This window comes from Equus przewalskii, chromosome 31 (assembly GCF_037783145.1).
Source record: "Equus przewalskii isolate Varuska chromosome 31, EquPr2, whole genome shotgun sequence".
Taxonomy (NCBI): Eukaryota; Metazoa; Chordata; class Mammalia; order Perissodactyla; family Equidae; genus Equus; species Equus przewalskii.
This window is the reverse complement of record NC_091861.1, coordinates 21,403,945-21,424,205: the sequence shown is the minus strand read 5'-3', so window position 1 is coordinate 21,424,205 and position 20,261 is coordinate 21,403,945. Positions and strand designations below refer to the sequence as shown.

General features: G+C 39.7%; 1 long non-coding RNA gene across 2 annotated transcripts in view; it reads left to right on the top strand.

The window, feature by feature from the left end:
• The window catches only part of LOC139080625 (uncharacterized), a 160,581-nt gene that overhangs the window by 39,905 nt on the left and 100,415 nt on the right, over positions 1 to 20,261 (top strand). Inside the window, exon 5 of one of the 2 annotated variants that reach the window (XR_011535271.1) lies at positions 6,016 to 9,252. The exons of the other annotated variant lie outside the window; for it this stretch is intronic. This is a non-coding gene — a long non-coding RNA (uncharacterized lncRNA). Of the gene's footprint in view, positions 1 to 6,015; positions 9,253 to 20,261 lie in introns of those variants that run through there. 2 annotated transcript variants of the gene reach the window in all.

Genomic DNA, 20,261 nt, shown 5'->3' with positions numbered 1-20,261 from the left:
CTGTCGGCACAGCGATTGATGGACACAGCAGGTAGTAGGTCTGCTGTCTTGGTGGACACAGCAGGGTGGCAGGTCTGTTGTCTCCAGCTGGGTGGTCACAGGTGTCGAGGAAAATAATCCATAACCAATCTATTAATGAAAATTTGGGTGAGTTTATTCTGAGCTGAAATCTGAGGACCATGGCCCAGGGCCTTTCTTCCCAGAAGAAAGGGCACCAAAGAAGTCGGGTGCACAGAGTGGTTATATACCCCCCGAGAGGATGTTTCATGTAGGATTGAAATGCCCCTTTTACAATAGTCACGAGACTGCTCTGTCGGCACAGCGATTGATGGAAATAGCAGGTAGGTCTGCTGTCTCAGTGAACACAGCAGGGTGCCCAGTCTGTTGTCCCCAGCTGAGTGGTCACAGGTGAGCTGGGTGGTCAAAAGTGAGTGCAGCAATCAGTTCCTAGCCTAAGGAAAGATGCTTATCCTTAAGGAAATGCCAATGTCGGGGGAAGTTGCACCTTTATCTCAAAGGCCTTTGTTCTTGCCATAGGAAATGTATATACAATGCATGCTCAATGGCCACAGTCAGGACCTTTTGAAAAAAAATAAAGTCAGCCGAATTAGGTTTATACCAAATGGCTTCCTCATATACTCCAATATATCCTATTGCTTGCCATTTATATTTGTCATAGGTGAGCGCAGCAATCAGTTCCTAGCATAGGGAGAGATGCTTATCCTTAAGGAAATGCCATTGTGGGGGAAGTTGCACCTTTATCTTAAGGCCATTTGTTCTTGTCTTTGGGACATAGGAAATGCTTAAAGCAGATATACAATGCATGCTCAATGGCCACGTCAGACCCTTTTGGAAAAACAAAGTCAAGCCCAATTCGGTTTCACCAAATGGCTTCCTCATCTACTCCAATGTATCCTATTGCTTGCCATTTCTATTTGTCCCTTTAGCAGCTCTAAAGGCCCGCTCCAGGTGGTGATCAGAGCATACAGGAGGTGGGTTCTTCTGTGTTATGTAAACATTTCAGCCTTCCAGGTCATCTAACGGCTTTCAGATAGTGAAGACGTTACATCTTGAAGCAGTTACATTCTACTGAGACTAAACTTCTGTCCACCTTAACTATCCCCCTTGGGTTACAGTACAGATTTCATTTGTGCTATAACTGGCTATGTATGTTGAGCTCATGCATTACAGCCAGCCTGCCCTGTCCTGTCGTCAGAATCAGAGGCTAAGGGAAGACTCAAAAATTGCTGTGAACAATCTCTATTTGGATACGAATGAAACGATTCAGACTCAACACGTGGGAAAAGAACTCCTGAATCTGTTCTCCCCTCCTCCCTGCCTCTGGACCACCTCTCCCATCCTGTTCCCTTCCAGACCTCCTCCGTCTCAGGAAGTGTCACCACCATGCGCTTGCTCTTAGCCAAAAGACCTGTCAATACGCGTCCAAAATGCTTCTCGGAAACCATTTATTCCTCTTCTTCTCTATGTTTATTACCGTAACCCGAGCCCCTCTCCCTTCTCACTGAGATGGTTGACCTGCTCACTGGTCTCCCCGCTCTGCTTGTGTCTCTGCTACAATCCACGAGGAAGCCAGAGTGGTCTGTGTCGCCCTGCTCGAAACCCTCCAGCGGTTGCCTGTTGTGCTCAGAAGAAAATCTGTCCGTTGCCTGGATGGCTGTTTCTGAGCTTGCTTTTCCGCTTGTCTGACTGCAGCACACTCCACGGGTGCACTGCTCACTAGATTCCAGCCAGAGGGCTCCCCTTTTCTTCCCTTTTCAGCTGTGCACAAGGGAAGTGCTCTCTGGTCTCCGGCCTCTGTAATTTGTTATTTTTCTTTTCAGCTCAGATACTGTGTCCTCAGAGAGCGCTTTCCAGACCTCTCTATTTAAGTTACCCTCATCTTGTCTCAAAGGCACCTTCTATCATATTATTCAATTTTCCTTCGCAGCGCGTAGCAGATTCTGAGTTTCTCTTGTTTATAGTTTTATTCTCTGTCGCTTCCTGCTCCTACGAGAAACAAGCCCCTTGAGGACAGGGACCTTGTCTGTCTTATTCTCTGTTTAGGTAGCAGCTGAAACAGTGCCAGGCACGTAGGGGTCACCCAGAAAGTGATAGGACATGCTGGTAAAGAAATGAAAGCCAAAACATGGATATTTTTGTGCCTTTTAAATTTGATATTTGATTTTTCTGTCAAGAAACTCTCTTGCTGGGTTGTGTATAAGTGGTAGACGATTTACAGTACAGTTGTACCGTATATCATGGAGTTAAAAGCATGTGCTCTGGAGCCTTACTGCCTGAATGAAAATAACTGCTGTGTGACTTTGGACAAGTTTCTTACCCTCTCTGAGTCTTAATTTCCTTATCTGAAGAACAGAGCTAATAATAATTATATATATCTAAAACAGCACTTTTATGAGGATTAAACGTGTTAATTTAGCATAGTGTCTGGTATGGTAAGGCCTCAATAAATACTACCTAATATTAATTTCTAATTCATGCATAACTCATACCATTTCCTAGCCAAAGAAGCAGTAGCTGAGGAAAGATAAAAATGATTTAAATAGCTTTTAAACATATTTTGCATGTGCCATATGTTAGGAAATAAGCTGATTTAAATGATCTTAAAATTAGTGTTTTTGCTGAGACTAATATAGTTAGGCAAAAAGATTCTTGGCTCTCTGGCTTCAGCTTAAGAGTAGTTCAGTGTAACTGGCTGAACACTGTAATGGTGTCTGGCAGTGTGCCATAAATGGCCAGTTCATGCAGTTGAACTGATGGTTGGGAAAACTGTTTTGAAAATATTGTTAAAGCATTCAGTGTGGAAGATGCTCTGTGAAGACTCCTGGGGTGTGAAGACACAGTTATCTTGCTCAAAGGAAAGTGCTTAAGAATCGCTTGTCTTACAAACTGATTTGGTTTAAAATGTTTGCTCTCTGTGAAGAAATCACTGCCTGATTCTCCCTAAGACTTGTTCTGTTACACGTGAATTTCTGCTTAACGTTGCCGAGGGGAATAGGACTTGTTTCCTTAAGAAAAACAGTCATGAACATTAGTCATCAGAATGTGACTGCAAATCTCTCTTTAAAGCGTATAACAGAATCTCTAGCATTCAGCCCCAAATTGCTTTCACAATTGTTCCCAATTTCGGAATAAAGGGGAGAAGCTTTGTCACCAGGGTAGCTTTCCAGCTTAGGTTTCCTTCTCTTTCTCTTTTGGACAAAGGAATGAGAATACAAGAAAAAAGACCCAGCGAACCATTTAGGACACCAGCCCTGGGGTCAAAGGGGTTTCTATGCCAGGTCCGTATTACAACTAAAAGTAGGCTCGGGAAGTCAATGCTGGCTCTCTGAAAAGGGACACAGAAAGGTTCCTGGTGCCCTGCCCAGTGTTCAGAGTGTGACATCAGCACTGCAGCCTCAAATTGCAAGGGTATGACCAGTGCCAGGCCAACCTTTTCTTGCTGAATAGCAACTGGGGTGGGTTTGGAGCAGGAGAAAGGAGGCAGGGAGCAAATGATAACTATGCAGATTTCCAAGCAATTGAAAATAATCAAAATGCTCTTAAGCTTTGTGTCTTAAGTTCAGTGGCACCTGGCGTTAGCTAATTTTTATTGTATGAAAAATAGCTCTTCCCCTGGCTACATAAATTATATAACCATGAGGGGAAGGAGGCATAATTATTACTATTTTATATATGTGAAAACTGAGACCCAGGTTAATTCTGCAAAGATCTGCTTGCTCTAGGATTTGAACGCATTCTTCCTGAATAGAGTATAGTATAATTACTGTAGTATAATTACTGTATGGTAAAAAATTCAAATCTTGAGTATAGCCTTGTAACTTTTTATAAATGTGACTTTTAAACATTGTAACTACCACCAAGATCAAGAGATAGAAAATTTCCATCACCTTCAGAGCAGTAAAAACGGAGTTCATTTGCCACAGATGGGGCATCTGATGAAAAGAAGAAAATATTTTAGTCATTTAAGTTTAAAGACAACTATTTTTGTGCACAGCTCCCATTGTACTATAAATTATCAGAGTTTGTGCAATAAACTTTGCAAGCCAAGTTAATAGCACAGATGGAGAAATCGACCACATTTGAAACTCTCTTTTGTTCTCATCCCCTTAGCCCTTAAATAGTTTATGACGTGTTTGGAAGATGTTGAAATAGAATGTGGCGATAGATGGCCGGGGCATGGAAAGTTATTGAAGATATTCATTGGGCTGCTTTTTTCAGACTAAGTATTTTTTTTTCAGTCAGAGGATTTTGAGAGCGCCAATTTGAGCGATATGAGTGGTTCTTAAATTGTATCTTTCTATGATATGATGAGAAATCTGAGCATATTGAAATTTAAACAATAAAGAAAAATGAATAGTACTGATTTGTTCAAGGAAATGCAGGTATTCAGGCTAAAACTGAGTGTGCGGATAGACCAAATGCTAATAGAAAGCTGAATTTTCTTCCATGGCTTGAATGTTCTGACTCCAATGGAACAGTAGATTTTGGAGAATTTCAGAGCTTTGCAGTGGGGACAAAGCCAGAGTTTTAGAGATGAGTCTGAGGGTTTGACTATGAATTATCTTCAAGTTTTTGCAGATATGTTTCTTGAACTAACTTTACAAGTTGTCTGAATTACTAAGCACCCATCCTTCAAGAGAGGAAGGAAAGTGAATCTTTGAATTCCTAGAATTTTTAATTTTTGAAATGGGCGTATCAATCTTAGAATATCCTTACTCTTTTGGAGCCTATGACCAAACTGCAGACATAGATCCACATGGCTGACATATACTCTTTTAAGGAATTTCTCAAATCAGAGTGAAAGCTGATGTGACTGATATAATCCTTGAGTCATAAGTGAGATCTTCTCTAACAGAACTCACTTTTTTCTCTCTCCCCAATCTGTCTCCATGTCTCAAAAATATTTTAGTCTTTTAATATTTTTATTAGAATTGATCAATATAAACTATGAACAGTATGGGTCTTATAACTGTGCACTCTTGTATGTATAAATTTAAATTTTTGGAACCACTTCGCCATTATTTCTAATAAATGAAAATATCCCAAAGGTTCTCCTGTCAGATGATTTTTGATTGCCTCTTTGATGATTTTGATTGCTGACTCGCGCTGTAGAAGACATTTGTTTGTCTCAGTGAAGAAGGCAGTTTCCCTTGATAACTTCACTTTATAAATTCAATATAATTTGTCAGCAAACATTGTACAGTTCCTTGTCTTCAGCGACCAGCGTGTGCTGTTCTAATTAAGAAATGCCACGGAAGAGCTTCTGGGCGGGCTCTGCCTTTGGGCAACCTTAAAGTGTACCCACCTTTGTCAGTGAAACATGAGTCTTTAACGATCTGGGTTGGGGAAAGCTTCCTGTAACTTGGAACTGGAGCATTAATTTGAGTAGGTCAAGGGCACTCTGAAGTTGGAACAAAGCTAGATCGGGAACCCAAGGAAAGAGTCACTCCCTTCAGCAGCCATAGCCAGTGACCGGAGAAAGAATTCTCCAAAAGGATAATAAATGATGCATGGCTCAAACTCAAGCCAATGAGGAGCATGAGTGAATTTGGAGATGAATCCCAATTTTCATTCTACTCAAGCACAATGGAATAGCTGCTCCTGAAATGGAGTTTGTTTGTTTGTTTGTTTAGTTTCTGTTCTTGAAGACCTGCAGCCCAATGAATTGTTACATTTACTACAGTAACATAAAATTTCTCCACATGCATTTTGAGGATTTTTTGTTTAGGCTTTTTTAGTTTTTAAAGGCAATGTTATAGGAATCCTACGATGAATAAGATGATTACTATAGAGTCTTTTAAAAATTTACCCCATTTCCTTGTGTGGTTTATTGAAATGTGATGGTCCTGCATTCATTCCTTCTATCAGTATTTACTGAGCATGTCCTATGAGCCACAACCTGTCACAGACTCGTTGTCCCAAGAAACTCAAGGGTGGGTTTGGATATTTTAACTGTTTTTCCAAATTGTTCTTTTTCCCTTTTGCTATCTTAAGGAGATGAAGTCACCAACCACCCTGGACAGACCAAGCATCACCATGAGAGCTACACCTATGACCTTTGCCTTATTTTTAATGCTAAGATCTCTCCAGGAGGAGCTTAGGCCTTATCGCTGTAACCTGCGGTGTATGTGGAAGCATGTTTTCCAACTGAGCCTGTGCAAGCGAATACCCACCTCTCCTTGTTGAATATTCATCCACATCCGAAATAAAAGGTCCCTGCTTCTCTTTGTTTGGAGGACACCATGACTCTGGAAACAATTCCACATGGTCTCCTGTTTGCCGCAAATACACTTTACTTTGTGAGACAACTGCTTCTGGTGGAGAGTCTGATTTAACTTATCCGGAGGGAACCCACTTTGGTTTCATAACAAACCTATGGCATGCACTAGGATGGCAGTGATAAAGCAGGTGAACTTTATCCTTGCAGTTATAGAATTTAAAGCTTGGTGTGATGCCTTTAACCTGTGCTCTGAGAAACCTTGAAGGTTTCAGGGATGCCTCAGGGCAACCAGCGAGGTGAGTGGGGTAGGAGGAGAGGGGCCTGAAGTTCCCAGCTCATTGTTTCCCCAGACTCAATGTGTTGTCCTTTTTCTGTTTCACCCATTGAGCAACCTTTGAAGATGCTGAATGTTACTATTGACAAATAAATGAAAAGCAGTAGGATATATTGGAGTAGATGAAGAAGCCATTTGGGTTAAAACTAATTCAGCCTGACCTTGTTTTTTCAAAAGGGTCTGATGTGGCCCGTTGAGCATGCATCGTACATCTGCTTTAACTACTTACTGTGTCCCAAAGATAAGAATGATGCCCTTAAAGATAGGGATGTAACTTCCCTCCATATTCGCGTTGCTTTAAGGATAAGCATCTCATCCTGGGAGCTAAGGATTACTGACCTGCTGTGCTCACCTTGTCACCACTGACCTGCTGAGCCAGCTAAGCATCCCCTGACAGTAGTACAAGGGACATTCCTATCATATGTAATGTATGCTCTTTGTTTCAAGATGGTTTATAACCAATCTGTACACCCCACTTCTTTGCTGCCCTTCCTTCCTTGGGGAAGGGAGGCCCCGGGTTATAGTCCTTAGACCTGGCTCATGATAAACTCACCCCCATTTTGATTTATAGATTGATTATGGATTGTTTGCATCGACACAGTGGATTATAAAACATAGTCACTGCACTCCAGAAGATTTTAATCTAGTAATATTTAATACTAGTTTCAACTATTTTAAGCTTAAGGCTATTGGGATGAACTCTGCCAGGTTACAACTAAGCTGTGAAGCCTCTTGCAAAATTTCTTGCTGCCGAAGTTCAAGAGCACACTCTTAGGCTGGTGGAGAGACATTTGGGAGCAGTAGTTGCTGAGCACTCAGGAGAGTGTGGGCTCCTTACTTTGCCAATCAGTGTGCTTAAGCTTTGCTGCACAGCACCACGTACTCACACTCAAGACATGCTAGGGATTGACTGAGATTTTGGCCATCAAGATGAAGAAGAACTAAAATAAGTCTTAGGGATGAGCAGTGACTGCTTTCCCACGATTGATTGCAGCAGGTCATGTGTCACTAGGCCAAGCTGAACACTGCTGCCCCACATTAGCCCACGTGGTAGTTTATTTACTGCTCGTGGCTGCTGAGTAAATGGTTGTGGAGCTGAACTGAATAGGAGCAGAGGTCTTTCCTTTAGAGATGACTCAGCTGTGTAGAGACGTGCCTGGAGTCAGGAATTGGCGACTGTTGACCCTTCACATGGTGCTTAAAGGATAAGCACCTTTAAGGATAGGTGATAAAGGACAGGGTTCCTTTATCCTCAGGCGAGGCTGCCCTTATTGGTAGAATGACTGCGTCCTCAGAGTGATTTGGTTTGAGGGAACTCTGCTAGAAAGCATCTCTTCCCAGGTACCCCTCTGGGTTTTAGAGTCAGCAATTAAATTCTTTTTCTAATGGTTAAAGCAGTTTGTCTGAAAACACCCCTATTAAGATATGGATCCCTCACTCCCCATGCTCTCCCAAGGTGCGGCCTAAGTTATTGTCATACATTTGAATCTTATGAGTATTAGTTAATTCATCAGATTGACTTCAGTTAATTTGCAGTGACTTGAGTAACAAGGGCTCATTGAAAGAAAGGCAGAAATGTGTGTTCAGAGCACAAAGCTGCCTGCATTAAGGATCTAGGATACTGTAAGGGCACAAAACCCTAAACTATTTCCTCCACAGTTTTGTCTCTGGCCCGTTCTAACTTTTAGTGTTATAATTCCCAGCTGCAAGAGACGGGGCGCCGAAGCTGAAAGCTGTTTTCATGGGGAAAAGGCGATAAATCCTTTCGTATGTCCATTTTTAGGTATGGTCCTGAACCATATCTGTACCAAAGGAAAAGAAAATAATGAATGCAAGACAGAGAGGATCCATGAGAGTTCTCCATATTTGCTACTAGACTTTTATTCTAGGATAATAGAGGAATTTCTACCAAGACCAAAAATTGCTCTTTTATTTAAGTATGATGTCTGTAGAATAGATATATTCCATGCTTTAATATTTTTTAGGTAATCACAGACAAAAAGAATGTATTTTTAAATCTGAAATGAAACACATGGAAGCCTGTGTTAGGTTTTGGATTTGAAATTTTTCAGAGTTCTGGAATTTTAAAACTAAAAGGTTCTATTAATTTTTTTTAATTTTTAACATTTCAGAAGACATAAAATATATAGGAATCTTTGGTCTGGCCTAAAATCACGTTGAGTATTATGAAGATTAATTTTGCATGCTTATCTGCTTAATGAGATCTGATGAATAGCTGGCTTGTAATCAGAATGAGGTAATACGAAGACAGCTTTTTCAAGACTAGACACACAGTTGACTCATTAGGTAATTTCTGTTTACCATTGCTTTATCCTCCTCTACTCGGAGACCTCAGTAGACCAAACATGTTTAGTATCTTAGGTAAAAATAGATTAACTATTACCTTTTGCTTGGAAATTCAAAGACCCCTGGACATCTGTCCGAAAATGGAATGTGATAGGGCAAAGACATTAAACTATGACGCATGGGTTAGAAAAATCTAAACATACTTCTAAACGGGTCACTTTCTCTAATTACCATCTTGAGTTTTATTCTGGAACGTTTGTTGTCAAAAGCTAAATTCCATAAGTTTGTGTGAATATTTTTGATCAATATGCAAAGTCACCAATCTCCAATGACTCCCCGTTACCAATAAAGTGCAGATTATTTTGCCTTTTATTCAAAGTCCCTCATCATTTGGCCTCTACTTTCTTTTTCAATACTACTTCCTAGTAAATTTCAACCCACACCTTCTACTCTAGTTAGACTGGCCCAGTAAATGTGACATGTCTATCCTTCCACTGTTACTCATTTCCACAGACTGTAGTTCTCACTCAGTCATCTCTGCCCATTCATGTCCTAACCATCTTTCAAGTTCATGGGGAAGTCCTCCCTCAGGCTTGAAGCTCCCTTTGACGGCCTTGTTCTGTAGTACTTCAATTCCGTTTCCAGGTTCTTATGATCTTGTCTGTATTGCTCATTTGACACCTAATAACTTAGACGGCATTTCCTGAGTGCTTCCTGAGTGCCAAGCATTGTACTAAGAGCATCTTCTTATTTAATCCTCAGACCTCATGGGAAAGGTGCTATTTTTATTCTCATTTCAGATAAGGAGATATTTTGGAGAACTGAATAAAGGCCACCAGCTAAAATTGGTGAAACCTGGATTCAAAAGTATATTCTTATCTGCTGAATAAAATTACTTTATATTAATAATTAACCTTTCCTCCATTTCAGTCCCCTCTCCCCCAAGGTTGTAAATTGTTTCGGAATTTTGGAGTGTTGCAATATTTATTTTCAACCTTCCTGACACAGCCCCTTTCCTGCACCAGATTACTAGCATAATGCTCTGCATTTGGTTGACTCTCAATAAATATTTGTTCATTGAAGAAACAAAAACATGTATCAATGTCCTTTTATCGTGGATTTATAGCTTGTGTCCTTACCTTTTTTTGAAACATAGTTTTCTCTGTAATAAGCAACGACTTATTGAGATACTTCAGTGATAGGAGATAGGGGGTCTAGGAATGCCTTAGAAATGTTACTGAGTTTTTTACCCCAGAAACATTGAGATATTCTCAACTCTGGGGCATTTTATTGATATAGTCGTATGATTGACTTTGAATGTGTGCAGTAAACTTTAGGCAAAATTTATTCAGTGCAAAGTATGTTTATGTTATCATAGGCCAGCGAGTGTTTGTTGAAAAAAAAAGAAACTGTTTCCATGGAGAAGGAGTAGGAATCAGCACAAAGGGAAGAAATGGAGTCTCCAGTACCTCAAATATTTTTCTCAGTCTCTATTGTCGCGATTTGATCACTTTATTCTGGGGACAGGAGAAGGGGTCTGCGTTGGTGGAACTGAAGGTGATGAGGAAGAAGACGTAAGCATTGAAGATGTCTACGTGCTGTAAGTTTGCTGTAGTTTTTCATAAAAAGAAGATAAAGTCTTAGTTTTTCTCTAGTAGAAAAAAGAGAGGAAAAAAAAAAAAATAAGGCCTAAAACCCTAGCAGTGCATGTCTGCTAAAGATATTGAAAATGGGGATAATGTCTGTGTATATAACTACTTTTATTTTAATTAATTAATTAATTAATTACTTTTTTTGGGAGAAAGATTAGCCCTGAGCTAATATCTGCCACCAATCCTCCTCTTTTTGCTGAGGAAGATTGGTCCTGAGCTAACATCCGTGCCCATGTTCCTTTACTTTTTATATGTGGGTTGCCTGCCACAGCATGGCTTGATAAGCAGTGTGTAGGTCCGCACCCAGGATGTGAACAGGCGAACCCCAGGCCACCGAAGTGGAGTGTGTGAATATAACCTCTGCGCCACAGGGCCCGCCCCTGTAAGTACTTTTATTGTCTGTTGTCCAAATAAAGTTTTGATACCATGCTTACATCATCCCCTTAAAACATCTTACTATTCCTCATTACTGTAGGAGCAAATTGTTGTATTCATCTGAAAGATGGATGTATCTATGGTATCACTGAAATATTCTCTAATACCGAATCAGCATTTCATCACATCTGATTAATCTCATTTCCCCAGAGCCCAGTGTGGCTTCTTGAGTTCCAGGGTAACTATCAACAGAAAGGTGTAAACTGGAGCACGTAGCATTGCCTTGGCGGATAACATAATCCTTCCTCACGGGTCTGATTTCTAGACTGATTCGCCCTGGGGCTCGGTTATAAATCGGGTGGGTGGAGAGAACTTTTTGCCAAAATACCTGTGCTAATTGAATGAATGTATTAGGCTATTTAGGAGGGCCAGGGAGGTCGGGGTTGGGAGGAGAATTAGTTTCTAAAAGCTACCATGGCAAGATTATTCATGCAAACACAAACATTCTTAATTTCTTAATTTCACCTCCAAGGTTAAAACATTAAAGACTCTCATATAACAATTTGTGTTGAAAATGCTTTCTGGGTAGTAATAACATTGTTTGTGGATGCACCATGAATTCACACGTGGACTACTAACTCCTCAAGGGCCAGAGATTCTTATTGGATTACTTTTAGGTCATATGCATCATTGTCAGTAATTTTAGAAATAAAAACCAGCCTATCATCTGGCTGGATGTGAGTTAAATTGATAAACCCACGGTAGTGAAGGAAATCACATGCTGTAAGAACCCAGATGGAGGCCTCCTTTCTGTTCACTGGGAGTGGTTCAGCTCAGAACTTCGTCTCTGGCTCCTTATCCTTAACCTCTCCATCTTCACCACCAGATGGGAAATCTTGGTTGTTAATCCTCCTTCTGGGATGACTAGAAACTTCCTCATTGAGAACACTAGAGGAAATCCCTACTTGATTATGAGAACACCACCTGACTTTCCTGGCAAAGGCATTACGATAGAGCCAAAATTCAGAATTCATAAATAAAAGGAAATCTGATATATGTTCTTGTTCAAATGCTCTCCTTTTTTAAATGATAATTTTAAAACCATATTTCCTTTGATATCTATTCAAAGCGGTTTTTAAGAAGGAGGATACACAGATAGTCAGTGAATTCTATTTTTATTTTCACTGAACATGCCCACTGGAAATAGAAATCGTGTGCTCTTGTGATTAGCTGTTTCTTAGGTAGAAGAAAAACTTCTCAGATTATCAGTGCGTTTTTGATTCTTTGAACTCAAGTGACATACGTGAGAATTAAACATAATTTTCTGTAGTTCCTCTTGTTTTAGACAACTATTCCAGCTGTTTTTGCTAAATATATTGACCACAGTTGAAATTCGCATGCGCCTTGTCTTTGAAATTCCATCCCAGCATAAGTCAACAAAAGTGTGTAGCTCTTAAAGGATGTGAGGGATTGGCAAGTCTTTATGTTTTAGCTTTGGTGTGAGTGACTTTGCCATATTTGATAAGAAAGAAGTAAAAAGAACCTTGAGTTTACCCCTCATTTGGTACAGAAAGCCAATGAAAAGCTTTAAATAAAACTCCATCCAAACTGCCTTTTGTGAGTAAAAGGCTATCTTTCAGGACTTCAAAGCGGTACAAGTGGTCATTTGTCCTCAGATGTCCTGTGTGTAAGGTTAGGTGGGACTCTCCTCACTTAAATGCTGATGAAAGGCACGTGACGCGGTAAGTAAGCTGGTGGGAAAGACTTGCTTTTAGACCATCTGGGACTTTCATATGCTTCATTCTAGACTCGGCTCTTATTTCTTTACCTGTGAGTTATATAAACGAATCTTGGATCAATCTCAAAGATTCTGATTTTCCACATTCCTTTCAGTTGGCATACTCCTTGAGAAAAATGTTAAAGTGAGAGAGAGTTTGTGAAAGAGTGGTAATGAAAGCGTATATGGTATAGGGTAGAAAGACATTGATTATTTTATAGAATACATTTATTACAGCAGAGGTGTCTATAAAATATATTTCTATGAAGCAGACCAGTAGGATTTCCCTACCGACTTCTATTTTTGAGTCAGTGAAATGGTTTCACTTATAAATGATTTATGATGAGATAAAGCTTATGATGAGATAAAAATTGAGCATCTGGTAGCATGCTGGTGACACAGTGGCTAACATGACTTTTGTTGACTAGAGTACCAGTGGGAGTTTTGTCTGTGGCATATTGTAATTCCAATTGAGCAGTTTACTGTGCTTTTGGAGTATGTTCCAGTATCTCATTTCCACCATCACCGGCTTCTCTGTTCCTTCTTTCTCTCTCCTTTTGTTTATATTATGTCTCAGAAATAGTCAAAGCTTTCAAGCTTTTTTCTGTGAATAAGAGTCAAGTAAGAGACAAGTAAGTTCTAAGCAAAATCAGACTCCAATGGGGCCTGTGTCGGCTGGTTAATGAGCTGATAAAACTTACCCAAATTTAATGAAAAACATTAAATTGCAATTGAAGAAACTCAACAAACCCAAAACAAGATAAACATAGAGAATGTTACTCCTGAACACATCATAGTCATGTAATGTAGGGGACGACAGCAGTATTAACAATGGAGGGGACATGGAAAAAATGGAAAGATGAGTACAGATATCTATTCGCCTGGATGCCCTCCCCTAGTTTCCTTGATGTGCAAGCTGACTGACATTTGTGAACTATCTGATAACATTTAGGGTGTGGAATACCAGGAGACTAATTACTTTGGACTCCTTGCCTCATTTACACCATATTTTAATTAGCTAAAGTTGACTCCTCTCTCTCTATACACATACATATATGTGTGTGTATATATGTGTCTATGTATGTGTGTGTTTGTGTATTATTGTAGACTTTAGGAATTGTGATGATTTCTTATGTTGCGAAGGAAATTTACATATATTTAATATATAAATATACATATATAATATATATTTATGTACATTTCCTCCATAACTTAAGAAATCACCATGATTTCTTGTTTATAAAAAGTATAACTCTTTTAAAGGAAACTTGATTTCCTTTAAGGAAACTGTTAGTAACAACTAAAATCTGTGAAAGGCTGATTAGCCAGTATTTAAATTGTAACTATATGACTTTGTATTAAAAAAAAGCCACGTAAGTACAAATCCTGACGATAATATAATAGTCTGAGTGTATATATAACCAAAGTTATGTTATAAATGTTCTGTGTTGTTTTTTTTTAATCAAGGGGACCACTAAAACAAATGTAAATATTTTTAAAAAATCAACTGGGACAATTTTTAAAGAGATATAAATATTTAGGAACAATTAGAATTTCTTACTAACTCTAAATCCTTTTTCTAACAAATATTTAATTTTCTTTATATGTAGAGGATACTGTGCCAGACTCTTGGGGGGTATGGAAACTGTAAATCGTGATTTTTGTTTGTAAGCTTATTAAATCTATGGTGGGGAGAACATGTATTCAAAACAATTAGGAAGGCTCAGAAGCACGTCTGGACAAGCATTTGTTTCAACATAAGGTTCTTAGAGCACCTGCATCAAATACCTGGTCACTCATGGAAAAATACGGATTTCTTGACTCCAATCTCAACCCATTGAATCCCAGTCTCCTGAGGTGTGGTTTGGGCTTGTGTAGGTTTAAAAACACCCTATATGATTCCCGTGCTCGCCAAAGTGTTGACACCATGATTCTAGAATGGTAAAGCAGTGGGACGTTCCTTCGAGCTGCGACTGTTTAATACTCAAGACAGTATTTCATCTGGACCTTAAGTGGAAGGTTGGATTTTAAGAGGTTGAGATGAGAGCGGAGGATATTCCAAGAGGATAAAAGGAAATGACCAGCCTGAAATTTTATCTTTTTGTGGAAGAGTGAGTTTTCCGATTTGTCTCAGGTATGGTGCATTAGAAGGATAAAAATTTTAAAAAAAACGGGAAAATTAGTCTGGTGGCATTTCAAAAGGGCCCTTTGTTTCTTTCCATAGATAAAAAAAGAAGAGCATATTTTATCCCTGCAAACAATAAATCTCCAAAATCATAGTTTTAGAGCTACTTAATCACCTTTGTAGTCAGTAGCTTTTGCCCCATATATACATAAACCATAATCTTTTGCTATCTTTGCTTCCATTTTTTTGTTAAGATATTTTAAAATAAATACTAAACCTCCTATTTATTCCCAATAGTACACTGTACATATCAAAGAAGAAAGGAGTTTTTTATATAACGATAGTGCTATCACACTCAAGAGTAATATAACTGTCTCCTATTATTGAATACCCAGCCCATATTCAAATTTCCCCAGTTATATCATGTTCTTTTATACAGCTGCTTTTTTCCCTTCCCCAAAACAACATCCAATAAGCACCTCTTGTTGCTTTTGGTTCTGAAGTTACTTTTAATCTAGAACACTATTCTCCCCACGCCGCTGCCCTCCTTTTTTCTCTTGTTCCCTGCATGGTAACATTTGAATTGTAATAAACAGGCTTGGAGAGACGACCGCTTCTTCCATTCGTCCATTCATTTATTCATTCACTCATTAATTTTCTAAAGCATTATTTGGCGAGCCACTTCTGTGTGCTTAGCACTGTGCTTAAAGCTGGACATACATGAGGCTAAGAGTGTCTTCCCTGCGGTATATCAGGAATTATTTTGAAGGAAACATATTGTTATTCTAATGGAAATAAAAGTACTGAGAATGTCATAAAAAATACACACACACACATGCACACCCATACCCACGTGCTAAACAGATTGCAACACTTTCAAACAGAATATAAATTTGTTTTTGTTTATTAAAACTCTGGTTCAGAGTTTATGATACATAGCCGCAACTTTTTGACGACAAGAATCAAATGGCATCATTTTCTAAGTTGCAACTTAAAAACAAAAACCTGTGGTTAGGAACCAGAATGAGAGTCCTCTAACTAACTTAGGCATCTAGACGTGGAATCTAGACCAAACAAATAATATACAACAAGCAAGACCCATTCAGAAATGAACATCATACAAACAGTTCTGTCTCCAGTGTGGGAAAGTATCAGCACGTTGGGAGATTTACTTTGGCTCCTGGAGTCTTCCTGAGCTTGAGAAGAAAAGCCAGCTGAGAAAACCTGGCAGAGAAGATGGCACTGATTCAGAGGAAGAACTTGATTTTTGCTCTTATATATCTCGTTTCATGTAAAAACATTTCTAAAGATGTTAAAGTGTGCTTAGCAATGCCCTGCAGCCTCATTGTGTTGGGTGTTGTTCCACCCCTTATCCATCTGGACCTTTCTGGAGCTGCCTCAGGAACGGGCAATAGGAGGCCTTCCCTGGGAAGGTTTTTATTTATTTATTTATTTAATTTAATTTTTTTTTGAGGAAGATTAGCCCTGAGCTAACATCCACTGCCAACCCTCCTCTTTTTGCTGAGGAAGATTGGCCCTGAGCTAACATCCGCACCCATCTTCTTCTACTTTATATGTGGGGTGCCTGCCACAGCATGGCTTGACAAGTGGTGCGTAGGTCCGTGCCCAGTTCCAAACCGGCAAACCCCAGACCACCGAAGCAGAGTGCGTGAACTTAACCGCTGTGCCACTGGGCTGGCCCCAGGTTTTTAAAACTGGACCTGAGAAAAGGAAACCGGTCTCTGAATTTATGATGGGAAGCCTCATGTCTCCTGGTGGGGTTTTAGAGATGGGAAAGCCACTTTGCAAAGAGAGGGAAGAGGGAAGCTGTCATGGAGACGAGCAATGGAGAGAGTCTGGCGGTATCTGAGTTGTCCGTGGTTCCACTCTTTCCTGAGGCTCCCCCAAGCACCTGCCCGTGCTGCTGCTCCACCAGACACACACCTTCCCCAAGCTCTCTTAGCATAATTTCCATTAAAAAAAAAATTCCAACCTTGGTTGGGTTTCAGTACCCTACAACCTAGGATACAAATTATTATATTTTCACCTATTTCTCTCCAATTATTTGGATGTTCAATACAAATTAGTATAAAAGAAATATTGAAACAATAATAGCAGTGTCTTATATAATGCTTAAAATATGCTAGGCACTGTGCTTTAATATTCTTTGCACTTTACTTATATTAACTTATTCTGAAAATGATCCTGTGAAGTAGGTGTTGATATTATTCCATTTTACACATGAAGCACAGTGAGATTAATTTGTCCAAGTTTATATGTACATATTGGCACCAGCATTCAAACCCAAATGGTCTGGCCCTGCCATGCTGTAACCACTCTGCTTCTCTGCCTCTGATTGGAATGCCTCCCTCCTTCCCCACCATCCTTCTGTCCCACTGTGACTGCAGTGCCATCTCCCAATTATTAAAAGAGCAAATGAAACAAAAGCGCCTGATGCGAAAGCAACAGCCCCCTCTCATAAATTTATGTGTCGCGATCACCATTGGGCTTATTTATTCTCCTCTGCATTTATTAACTCTGTCACTCCTCACCCAACGAAGTTTCGATACAGACTGTTCAGCCTGGGAGATGCAAAGATAAATTAGGCGCAAGAACTCACTCTGAAAGCAGCGCCAAGTAGCTGTGTGAGTATCCTCAGATTTTAAGCTAAGCTCATCATCTAGGAATTAAACTTCAGTAGAAGGTAATGTTCTCAGAATGTCTGGCCCTGATCTGTTCCAGATTAGTAAACTTCCTGAATTGTTTAAAGATATTTTAGCCTCTCGAAAAGCTCATTGATCTCACACACACACACACACACACACACAGTTATCCTTACCCCGCCCCACACAATTGACAACTGGCAATTGTCACAATTCATGCGTCACTAGAGATTTGCTGTGATGTCACTGCCCTCTTCCAGTAAAATCTGCATGACCTCATCTGCATCTTGTGGCCTGGCTTTTTGTTGCCTGATGAATTACATCCTATCATGTGATGCTCCCTGTGCAAACCATTCTTCAATTTTTATAAGGTCATTATTTTAAAAATATATCATCATAAAAGCTGTGTTTCGAATGATTCTGTTCCTTGAATATTAAAGTGTTTAGTCTCCAAGTAGATATTCTGATATTCATAATGGAAGATATAATGGCTGAGTTTTCATCGGAAGTAACCTTCCAGAAGGTGTGTGCGTGTGAGGTAATGATGCTGGTGGGGATTAATCCTTGTCGAGTGAATTGTGAACTGTTGCGTAGTTTATAAGGGGCCTGATTTTCCTAGGAACTTCTGTTTCTTTAAATATTTGTTAAGTAGTAGTGCCTTCTTGTTCTAAAATGTCGTGGTCATAGAATGCTTATGCATGGATATTTTATAAAGAGTTGCTTTTTATTTTTGAAGACTCTGGGAAAGTCTGTTGAGATCCTTCTCTCAGTTAAGCCATATAAAGACTAAGGATTTTTACCAAAGGGCTGTTTTAAAGTCCCTCCCTATTATGAGAACAGTCACTGATAGGATTGGGTTGTGTAAAAAAAAAGGTTGCAAAATAGTAACTTAGGAAATAAGATGATTCCTAGCCAACGCTGGAAGATAAGGGCCCTGCTGAAATTTAATTATGCAACCAAGGTAAACCATCATTTATATACAGAAGAATCTGTAATTATATGGCAACCTAGTGGAAGAAGGACTTTTTGAATAAAAGGATTGCGAAGGGGACAAGGAAGCTTTTGAGGGTGGTGGATGTATATGTTTATTATCTTGAATGGGCCAGTGGTTTCTTGGTTGCGTAAATGTGTCAGAACACAGTTGTAAACATACTTAAGAGTAAATTTTACACTTTAAATGCATGCACATTATTGTATGTCAATTATACCTCAACCAAGCTGTTCAAAAGGAAAACTAGTAAGGACCTGAGTCACGGCTAGGCTTTCCAGCAAGTGCTCACCTGTGAGTCCTGACCGAGCAGCCAGAGGGTGCTCCCTCCGCCATCCAGCCTAGGAAAGCAGCCACGCTTTCCATCATACAAGCGAGACTTTGCTGAGTTCCACAAAGAGGAACATGCGAAAAGCAACTGGGAGTTCACCAAGAGGGAGGTGTTTTAGAAGCACTGTACATGAGGACTGGAAGGAAGATGAGACATTCTCTAATTCTCTGGGCAAATAGATTTAAGGGTTTAGTGACTTTCCCAAGAGAACACAGCTATTGACTGGAAAAACAAAGAAAGCAGTGATTTAGGAGAAGGAGTCAGCGAGCTACTCTTCTTCTTCTTCTTCTTCTTCTTCTTTTTTTTTTGATGAGGAAGATTGGCCCTGAGCTAACATCTGTGCCAATCTTCCTCTATTTTGTATGTGGGCTGCCGCCACAGCGTGGCTTGATGAGCAGTGTGTAGGTCTGCACTGGGGATCTGAACCCACAAACCCCAAGCCACTGAAGCAGAGTGCCCAAACTTAACCACTACATCACCAGGCTGGCCTCAGTGAGCTACTCTTGAAGGCTAAGTGGGCTTGAACATGTGTCACTGCGGGGGAGTTGCAGACAGAAGAGGCAGGTGACCAGGCATAGAAGCAAAATGAACAAGAAGTGTATGGACAATGAGACATATAGTGAAAATACAGAACAGCAGTGAGGAATACAGTTGGAGATGTTTTTTTGAAATGAAAGAATAATGAACTGAATGAACTTCTTTCTACGACCAGGATTTTACGTGATGGATAATTGTTTTGACACAGATCACTTTCTACCCAAGAGTTCTTGTTAGTAAATGACACATGTACAGGTGTGTCTGTACATCTGAGGATTTTGCTTTTTTACCTGAATAAACCAAGTTGCAATACATTATGTAATACTAACATAAATATTTAATATAAAAAACTTAAATGTATCTCCATGTGCATTATATGACTATCAGTGTATTTTAAAAAGACCTGGAAGTATTCACATTGAAGTGGTTACTTCTGAGGAAGGCAGTGGGGTTGGGTGGGGCCACAGATCTGTATTCAAAAACATTTCTTTGTGTATTAACTATGTATTTAAAAATAACTTTCAAAAAGATGCAAAAAAAAAAAAAAAGGATACAGTGAGAAGCAGACTAAATATTTTAGTGCCTTGAAGCCTAGAATCGGAGAGTCAGAAGTGACTATATTAAAAATCTATTATGGGGGCCAGCCCAGTGGCATGGTGGTTAAGTTTGTGTGCTCCACTTTGGTGGCCCTGGGGTTCATGGATTAGGGTCCCGGGCGTGGACCTACACAGTGCTCAACAAGCCATGCTGTGGCTGCATCTCGCATACAAAATAGAGGAAGACTGGCACAGATGTTAGCTCAGCGACAATCTTCCTCAAGCAAAAAGAGGAAGATTGGCAATAGATGTTAGCTCAGGGCCAGTCTTCCTCACCAAAAAACCCCCACAAAACATATTATAAATGAAATTAGTAATAAATTATAAAATAAATA